Raw genomic sequence first — 10,690 nt, forward strand, 5'->3', positions numbered from 1 at the left:
AAGTTGGAAACACGGAAGAAGAATTGGTAGCTGGAAAACATGGCCTTGGTGAGAGAAATGACACCAGAGATTGCATGATAGAATTTTGCAAGACCAACGACTTCTTAAATATCGTTTTTCACCAACATGAACAGCGATTATACAGGTAGATCTTGCCAGATGGAATACACAGGAATCAAATTGACTATATCTGTAGAAAGAGACAGTGGAAAAAGCTCAATATCATCAGTCAGAATAAGGCCAGGGGCCAACTGGAACAGGTCATCAACTGCTCATACGCAAGTTCAAGTTGAAGCTGAAGAAAATTAAAACAAGTTTATGAGATCCAAAGTATGACCTTGAGTATATCCCACCTGAATTTAGAGTCCATCTCAAGAATAGATCTGATGCATTGAACACTAATGACCGAAGATCAGATGAGTTGTGGAATGACATCAAGGACATCATGCATGAAGAAAGCAAGAAGTCATTAAAAAGACAGGAAAGAAGGAAAAGAGAAAAGACCAAAATGGATGTCAGAAGAGACTCTGCAACTTGCTCTTTAACATAAAGTAGCTAAAGCAAAAAGAAAAAATGAAGTAAAAGAGCTGAACAGAAGATTTCAAAGGGCAGGTCGAGAAGACAAAGTAAAGTATTACCATGACATGTGCAAAGATCTTGAGGTAGAAAACCAAAAGGGAAGAACAAGTTTGGCATTTCTCAAGCTGAAAGAACTGAAGAAAAATTTAAGCCTCAAGTTGCAATTTTGAAGGATTCTATGGGGAAAATATTAAATGATGCAGGAACCTTCAAAAGAAGATGGAAGGAATACACATAGTCACTGTACCAAAAGGAATTGTTTGATGTTCAACCATTTCAGGAGGTAACATATGATCAAGAATGGTTGGTACAGAAGGACAAGGTCCAAGCTGCACTGAAGGCATTGGCGAAAAAAAAGGCTCCAGAAATCGACGGAATACCAATTGAGATGCTTCAATAAATGGATGCAGGACTGAAGTGCTCACTTGTCTATGCCAAGAATTGTAGAAGACAGCTACCTGGCCAACCGACTGGAAGAGATCCATACTTGTACCCATTCCAAAGAGAAGAGATTCAACAGAATGCAGAAATTATGGAACAATATCATTAACATCACACTCAAGCAACTTTTTCCTGCAGATAATTCAAAAGTAGTTGCAGCAGTACATCAACAGGGACCTGCCAGAAATTCAAGCTGGTTCAGAAGAGGACATGGAACAAGGGATGTCATTACTGATGTCACATGGTTCTTGGCTGAAAGCTGAGAATACCAGGAAGATGTTTACCTGTGTTTTATTGACTATGCACAGGCATTCGACTGTGTGGATTATAACAAATTGTGGATATTGAAGTACTTACTGATGAAGATACAAAGACCACAGCTTTCAGTATGGTTTACACCTCAACACAAAGAAAGCAAAAATCCTCACAACTGGACCAATGAGCAACATCATGACAACTGGAGAAAAGATTGAAGTTGTCAACAATTTCATTTTACTTGGATCCACAATCAATGCCCATGAAACAGCAGTCAAAAAATCAAAAGATGCATTGCATTGGGCAAATCCGCTGCAAAAGACCTCTTTAAAGTGTTAAAAGAAAAGATGTCACTTTAAGGACTCAGGTGCACCTGACCCAAGGCATCGTATTTTTAATTCCTTCATATGCATGTGAAAGCTGGACAATGAATAAGGAAGACCAAAGAAGAATTGATGCCTTCGAATTATGGTGTCAGAGAAGAATATTGAATGTACCACGGGCTGCCAGAAGGAAGAACAAACCTGTCTTGGAAGATGCACAGAGAGAATGCTTCTTAGAAGCAAGGATGGCGAGACTTCATCTTACATACTTTGGACATGTTATTAGGAGGGATCAGTCCCTGGAGAAGGACATCATGCCTGGTAAAGTAGAGGGTAAGCGAAAAAGAGGAAGACCCTCAAGGAGATGGATTGACACAGAGGCTGCAACAACGGGCCCAAGCATAACAATGATCATGAGGATGGCAGGAGACTGGGCAGTGTTTCTTTCTGTTGTACGTAGGGTTGCTATGAGCCGGAACCTACTTGACAGCACCTAACAACAATAACAACAACAACATGTGCATATCTTGTATCCTCAATAGATTTCTAAGCGCTTATCTGCTAATCAAAAGGTCAGCGGTTCGAACCAACCCAGTGGCTCTGAGTGAGGAAAGACCTGGCGATCAGCTCCCGTAAAGATTAAACCAAACCAAGCCCATTGCCATCGAGTTGACAGTCTAGGAAATCCTGTGTGGCTGATCTACTCTGTCATATAGGGTCACTATGAATCAGAATGGACTCAGTGGCACACACCAACAACAATATGTACATATATATGTATATGTGTGTGCATGTTTGTGTGTGCTTGCATGTGTGTATGTACTGCCTTCTGTTTTTCTTTAATGATGCTTAGCATCTTTTTTTTTCAATGAGGGCAGACCAAAGAGGATCTTTGAATAATGTGCCTATGGTTTAAGATTACAATTTTGCTGTAAGCAACTTCTAGGATATTCATTTTAGAAAGGGTTGAGAAAGGAGTGCCTTCCTTAGAGGAGTTTCCTAGGATGCTCTACTTTGCCTGTGGGGAGTGGAGGTAGTAGAATAACCTTTGCAAGTAAAGAAATGCTGAGAACTGCACTAATAAATACTTTCAACACTTTCCTGTACATATCAAGTATTTTTATCTCCTGCATTTTTCCTTTTGGTCAGGATACACGGGCAACATAAACACAAAAATAAAATTGAATTAGGTGGTGTAAAAATGGCATGGCAGGAGCTTCTGATCTTCTCTAGCTTTACAAGAGGGAAGGAGAATCAGGATCAATAGCCCAAGGCTGATTCCTATGAGGCAGAGGTCCAGCATGCCTCCTCTCTCTGCCATCTTTACCAATTCTGACACTGACTGTCCCTCCCATGGCATTCTCTGCTTCTCTGTTGGGTTCAATAATTCATCGTAATGGCCACATAGAACTCACAGACAATATTCATGATGGGGTTTATTATGGGAGTAACAGGTTACAATTCAGGTTTAGAAATACAGACCTTCCATCAGGACAGCCTTAATCTCAGCTGTGCCCACAGGCATGCCTCTCTCTGGCGTATCTGCCCTCCTCAGGCAAGTGTTACAAAGCTTTTTTAGCTCTGCTGATAAGTGCCTTGAGGCACCCCATTCTTCCAGTGAGACTCCACTGGAAGGTGCTGAGCTCTAGCTCCGTGGGTCTGTCCTCAAACCTAGCTCCACTGAGCACCTGGAGGCATCCTACTCCTCCAGCAAGCCTCCTGCCCGAAGAGTCTCAGCTTTCTCACTCTGTGGCTAGGAAGCCCACTGTGCTGTCTCCTGCAGCTGATTCTCACTGTTTTCAGCATTACAGCTCTCTCTTGGTCTCCTGGTTCAAGGAGCTTCTCAGCACAGGGATCCTGGGTCCAAAAGACACTCTGCTCTTGGCCCTTCTTCTTTGGTGGTGGTGAGATCTTTTCCTTGCTCTGGAATTGGCCTCTTTTAAGTCTAGTAGGATGGCAAAACTGCTCAATCCCCTCATTAGGTTTCCATGTACTTTATTAGCATAGTCCCACCCGATCATTTGGTGGGAGTTACAAGACCATGGCGAGAAAGGCCACACAAAATCAATCGCAGGTGGTCACAGGGAAAGACACGGTACAGTCATAGTTATAAGAACACCATTTGTGACTCAGAAGAAAAACGTTCATCAAATTTCAGCTACCCTGTAAATATGAACAGTGTCCTATACCATAAGATCCAGTGAAGATTAGCTAGGACAAAGGTGAAGGAATATAACCATGGAAAACAGGTGACTTATTTAAAATCATCTATAATTTTTATTTCTACTAAGGTATTTTTAGTAATTCAAGGCCAGGCTAATTTATCAATTTTGGAAAATTGCTGGTGATATTAAAAATTGGGGATTATTGGAGTTGGCTTAAACTGTTTGACTTAAAAAGTTTACTAAGGTAAACCTTTAAGTAAGTGTGCTATTTTGTTGTTAGCTACTTTTCAGTCAGCTCCAAACTCATGGTGACATCATGCACAACAGAGTGAAGTGCACCTGGTCCTGTGCCATCCGCATGACCAGTTGCAGATTGGACCATTGTGATATAGTAGCAGCAAAGATAGATTGCCAGGCCTTTCTTCCTAGTGTGACTTAGTCTGGAAGTTCTGCCAAAACCGATTCAGCGTTATAGCAATATGCAAGCCTCCACTGACAGGCGGTTGGTGGCTGTAGCAGGAGGTACACTTGCCAAGAATTGAACCTGGGTCTGCCACATGGAAGGTGAGAATTCTACCACTGAGTTACTGATGCCTCACTTAAGTGTGTTGTGGTGTCGGTTATTTTTATATAACAGCCATATCTTAGTAATCCTTTAAGTTTTATTATAGTGATCTTGGCCTGGAATTAGGTTTTTATTAAAATAGTTGATAAACCAGGTTTTGGAATTCTCTTCTTTATGGTTAAAATTTTGAATCCTTATGATTTTTTCAAATCTTTTTTTCTAAAATACCTAAAACTATTTTCTTATTTACATTACTTTTTGGAGAATCAGCACATATAATTTTTTTAGTAACTACTTATATTCTTGCTTACATTATTCAATAATTAGAGATGTCTACATTAATTCCTCACATTTATTATGTGAAGCATTCTTTGTAAACTGGTATTCCATTATAGAAATAAATTAGTTATTGATGAATAGAACCTTCATAACCAGAATGCTATAGGAACAGATCATAAATTTTTTCTCCTTAGCACATTTAAAAAGCATTAAAATAAAGGACAAAGAGCTTACACTAAATGTTTATGACTTTGGTTTATGTATATGGGCTAATGGGATGAAAGGCTAATTCGTCACTTAGTTCTCATTGCATTTAATTAGTCTGGATCATTTTATACTGTATTGGAAATACTGTACCTCCTTTCTTCTTGTTTCCTAGGACAAACAAAGCAAATTAACAGTGACAGGCAGTAGCTACCTTTAGTTCTGGGTGAATGTAAATGGTGAGAAAAATAAGCTTACTGTAGGAAACAAACAAGGACCATGTGCAGGCAGCCAGCAGTCACTCTTAAACCTCTGAAGAGGCCATTTCAGTTCTGGGTCATGTTTTCTTCCTTGTGGCATTGCTGCTTGTGCTCCCATTTTGTCTGTGATTCGGTATCCATGATGACCTGAGATAGGCAGTTGTTACTGAGGAAGGTGTACAATCTTTAGGCAGCAAGCCTTATGGATTCAGGTTCTTATTTACAGAGAATAACTTTTGTATTCTTATTTCTAAATTATGCAGCATTTTATATTTTTAAACTGCCTTGCAATCATTATTAGTTTTTTATGTTAAAAATTTGACAACCCAAATATTGTACCTGATAGAGATATGTGGTCATAGATTATATAGAATAACAGTTCTAGTTTTACCAGAGAAACCCTAAGATTGTAGTATTTGATAGGAAACAGATGGTCATTAACTGCTATATCAAACTCTGTAATGAAAAGTGACTTCTATCTTGGACCATAAAGGAAGCAGCTGGTTACATCTTTTTAAACAGGTTTGCCTTCTAGTGTTGTGTTCCAGAAGAGACCTGGCCATTGACTGGAATCAGCTTGGTGTCATAAACACCTGGGTTCTAGTGCCAGGTTACAGACCAGCTGATTGTGTTAGTTCAAGAAATTAATTTAACGTTCCTTGGATTCAGTTTTCTCAACTCTAAAAGGAGAGGTCCTTTCCAGATTTGTGACTATTCATACTGTCCAAGGTAAAGGTCCAGAAGTTCCACATCTGACACTAAAGACCCAGGAACTCCCAGGCTGGTGGCCACAGAAGGAGCCAGGAGGGAGCTGTGTGGCTGAGGATGAGGGGGCTGCAAAGAAATGGGGCTCCTAAACCACCTGGTGAGAAACTCAACTCTTATTTGTTTAATTTATTGGGCTGCTTTTGAGGGGAGAAGTTTCTCTGATTAAAAAATATTGGGAAAACTCTGTCCAAGATGATATATATAGGTTTCCTTCTAGTTTTTGGTGGTTCCCGGGTGTTGCAAGGAGCCCTGGTGGCACAGTGGTTAAAAGCCCGGCTGTTAACCAAAAGGTTGGCAGTTTGAATCCACCAGCTGCTCCTTGGAAACCCTATGAGGCAGTGTTAACTCTGTCCTATAGTGTCGCTATGAGTCAGAACAAATGCAATGGGTTTGGTTGTTTTTTGGGGGTTTGGGTGGTGCAAACAGTTTGTGCACAACTACTAAGCTAAAGGTTGGCAGTTCAAACCCACCCAGAGGCAGCATGGAAGAACGGCCTGACACTCCGTTTCCCTGAAGATTACAGCTAAGAAAACCCTATAGAACAGCTCTGCTTTGCAACACGTGGGGTTGCCATGAATTGACTCGATGGCAACAGGTTTGGTTTCTCTAGTTTTTTAATTCTATAACTTGAAGCAATAGAAAGAACTTGCAACCTGAGTAAAGAATGTGTGTAATTTTTAAAATAAATGCCTTTAGAGAAACCTAGTAATTCTTGTCCTTTTGAGTCTCGGTGGTTTATATATGACTGTAATTAATGGAAGAAGCCCTGGTGGTGCAGCTGTTAAACACTCAGCTGCTAACCAAAGGATTGGTGGTTCGAACCCGCCAGCTGCTCCATGGGAGAAGGATGTGGCAGTCTGTTCCTGTAAAGATTTCCAGGCTTGGAAACCCTATGGGGCAGTTCTACTCTGTCCTATGGGGTCGCTATGAGTTGAAATCGACACTACAGCAGTGGTTTGGTGATTAATGGTGCACATTGCAGATGGAAGAAAGGCGATTTGATAGTTAAATCGACATTCTGTTGGCTAATTGCTGCATATGACGTTTATCTCTGTGAGTCTAATGACACCAAACAGGTTACACTTGAAGTGACTTGTATTGAATTTGGTGCTTGTAAATAGTTCCTCTGGAAACAATATTCCTCTCCTGGATCAGTTTCACTCCCTAATTTAATTGGGAACATTTGTTTTTTGTGATCGCAATTACCAATACATACTTTTTTTCAGTCTGAGAGGAATTTTTAATTTTCAATTTACTGGGAGACAAAAAAATATTAAAAAAACAAAACTCAGTTACTAGAAATAGCGAGGGTAGAGGAAAAACAAATGAATATTTGGGAGAAAGAGAAGGTTCAAATACCCTGAGAATACATTGTTGCTTGGCAGTTTATTCATTGTGCGAATAAAGATCACCGAAGATTGGAATAGGTTTGCTGAAGCCTGTTTGGAATTGCTTCAATCATTTTCTAGTTTGGAAAACTATGGTGCTGTGACCTAGATAGGAAACACAGGGAAGCCGAAGGACGCGGGTAGTGCTATTTCACTTCCCTGTGGTTTCACATCTTCACATCTGCCCCCTGCCTTTTCACACTGCAGGGTTCCTAAAGTCCCAAGCCTCCTTGAATGTTTCCATCTTGATTTCTATGGAAGGTGGCAAGGCAGCCTCTGTTTCTGTCATCATGCCATCCCCTCTGCTCTCACTCTCTTCCAATAAACCCTTGTCCTTTAAACCTATCAATACTTGGCTCCCAAGAAATTAGCCCCATAGGTAGAGGAGTTTCATCAGGGTCAAGATTTTCTATGCTTGAGTTTAGAAGGGTCTCTGCAGCCAATAGTCAGGAAATGTCATTGCTGCTGAACAGGGATGATAAATCTTCCAGCCACCCAATAATGCAATCTCCCTCATCATGGAAAAAGGTCAGGCTTGAACTGTAAATGAAAGCCCATCACGCAGCAGTGTGTCTCTTCAGGTTAGATAGTAAATCTTCAGGGAGATAAACTGCGGCACCTATCACAGTTCTGCTGCTATGGTCCTGGACTTCACTGGTGACTTTTTATACAGCTGATCTCCCATAAAGCTTAGGCAATGACATTCAGAATATAGAGCCTGGATGAAGGAGGGGCAGAGGTTGAGCTTCTGAGGATTCTGAATTTTATCTGTAGAATATAGGTATCTTGGGTGGTTCAAACTATTAACAACCTCAGCTGCTAACTAAAAGGTTGGAGATTCGAGTCCACCCAGAGACGATTCTAAAGAAGGACCTGGTGATCTACTTTTGAAAAATCTACCATTGAAAACCCTGTAGAGCACAGTTCTACTCTGAACCCATGGGGTCACCATGAGTCGGAATCCACTCAATGGCAACTGGTTATACAGGCTAAAATGTCCTCGAAAGGAAGAAATTTAAATTTAGAGTCTGTATTAAAGGAAGTTAGGACTTAGGGGATGTTTCCTTGGATGTATAAATTTTCTTGGAAATTTTTGTAACAAATCTCTTAGAATGCTGGAAGTGGAAAAATCTCCAACATTTTACAACATGTTTAATTCTCTTCACTTTAACAATCCAGACACTAGTACTTGAAGTTAAGCATCTGACTTAATTCTCATTCTTCAGTTAATCAGCATTTATTTGCACTACCATGTCTTAACAAGCTGTGAAGATATAAAGATAAAGAAAGTTGTTCATCTCAAAGAACCCATGATTTGTCTGGAGGAAGAAAGACACATATTATATTTTAATTATTTAAAATATAATATACTAAGTGCTATACCAGAGTTATTCCCAAAGGTCCATAGGGGCACAGGAGGGGGAGCCACTAACTGCCTGAAAATTTCGGAAGACTTCACCAGGGAAGTCTCTGTACAGATTCTTAAGAATGAGTAGTTTTCCTGTAGGTAGAAAAGGAAGGGGAAATATATTACTGACAGAGGAAATGTGCACAAAGACCCAGAGATGTAAGAGAACATGGCATATTTGAGGAATGGAGAGGATTTCAATATGGTGGGAGCTTAAGGTAGATGGGAAGTGGTAGTAGATGTGACTAGAAAGGCCAGCATGGTTCAGAACAGGGCATGCCAAAGACAAAGTACAGTCCATCTAGCAGATTCCTTCTTGTCCCCGATAGCCAAGTGCAAAGCAAGACCAGGCCTTCCACCCTCTGTAAGATACACCCTTATCTTTGCAAAATGAAGCACTGTCCTAGGTAGGCAGGTGAGCCATAGTACTCCACTGAAGTCTTACTTCGAACTTCGATCATGTGGATTCCTCAAATGGTGGTGCATTTTAGAGGAAGACCTTGTCATTGACCTTCTCTACTTTTCTCAATTGACAGAAGTTAAGAATGACAGTTTTTCAAAATACTGGGCCAGGTCCTTTGGATGATCCAAGAGCTACAGTAAGAAAGAAAATTATTAAGAATGTTATTCATAAACTTTCATTTGTTCACAGTTTGGTGATATTAGGATTATTATTATTGGTGGAGAAATTGATTTGCAAAACCTAGATGGAAAAGTTTTTTTTCCTCAGTTACTCGGCACTAGGCATTTACTTTACAACGCCCATAAATAAATGCAAAGAGGAGAGGGTCACTAGGGAGTATAAGCTTTCTGAGATATGTTGACAGAGTATTGACTCACCAGAATCTGAGTTCTCAGCACTAGCTAGCAGGATCATTACTAATTCCTGGGTCTCACGGTAAAGCATGTGTTCAGGTCAGTTATATCCAGCTGTTTTAGCAGGGACTAAAATGTTTGCAGTGTTTCATGAGACCTGTTAATATTAGCCCTGAAAGGGCACTTTGCATACGCACATGTGCACACGCGCGCACACACAGACACACACACAGAGAACAACAGCTTTTTCTTTTTTTATAAAAGGAAATCTGGTGCTCGCTTTGGCAGCACATATATTAATATTGGAACAATACAGAGAAGATTAGCATCGCCCTTGAGCAAGGATGACACACAAATTCACGAAGCATTTCATATTTTTAAAGCATACCTTGCTCATGGATAGGAAGACTCAACATTGTAAAAATGTCTGTTCTACTGAAAGCAGTCTTCAGATATAGTGCAATCCCAAACCAAATTCCAGTGGCATTTTTTAATGAGATGGAGAAACAAATCACCAACTTCATATGGAAAGGGAAGAGGTTCCGGATAAGGAAAGCGTTACTGAAAAAGAAGAACAAAGTGGGAGGCCTCACTCTACCTATTTTAGAACCTATTATACTGCCACAATAGCCAAAACAGCCTGAAACTGGTACAACAACAGATACATAGACCAATGGAACAGAATTGAGAATCCAGGCATCAATTTTTCCACCTATGGGCAGCTGACACTTGACAAAAGTCCAAAGTCTGTTAAATAGGGGAAAAGACAGTCTCTAACAAATGGTGCTGGCATAACTGTATATCCATTTGCAAAAAAATGAAACTAGACCTATACTTCACACCATGCACAAAAACTAACTCAAAATAGATCAAAGACCTCAACATAAAATCTAAAATGATAAAGCTCATGGAAGAAAAAATAGAGACAATGCTAGGAGCCCTGATACATGGCCTAAACAGCATACAAAACATTACTAACAATGCACAAACACCAGAACAGACACTAGGTAACAGGTTGCTCCTAAAAATCAAACACTTATGCTTATCCAGACTTGACCAAAAGAATAAAAAGACAACCTACAGACAGGGAAAAAATTTTTGGCTATGACAAATCTGATCAGTATCTGATCTCTAAAATCTACAAGATATTACAAAACCTCAACAACAAAAAGACAAATAACCCAATTAAAAAATGGGCAAAGGAGATGAACAGGCACTTCACCAAAGAAGACATTCAGG

At 40.1% G+C, this 10,690-nt stretch overlaps 1 non-coding gene across 1 annotated transcript; it reads left to right on the plus strand.

Moving 5' to 3' along the window:
* Positions 1-9,723: 9,723 nt before the first annotated feature.
* Positions 9,724-9,830, plus strand: LOC126076622 (U6 spliceosomal RNA). The gene has a single exon (XR_007517549.1). It is a non-coding gene; the product is annotated as a U6 spliceosomal RNA (small nuclear RNA).
* Positions 9,831-10,690: the final 860 nt, after the last annotated feature.

Source organism: Elephas maximus, chromosome 4 (genome assembly GCF_024166365.1).
Source record: "Elephas maximus indicus isolate mEleMax1 chromosome 4, mEleMax1 primary haplotype, whole genome shotgun sequence".
Taxonomy (NCBI): domain Eukaryota; kingdom Metazoa; phylum Chordata; class Mammalia; order Proboscidea; family Elephantidae; genus Elephas; species Elephas maximus.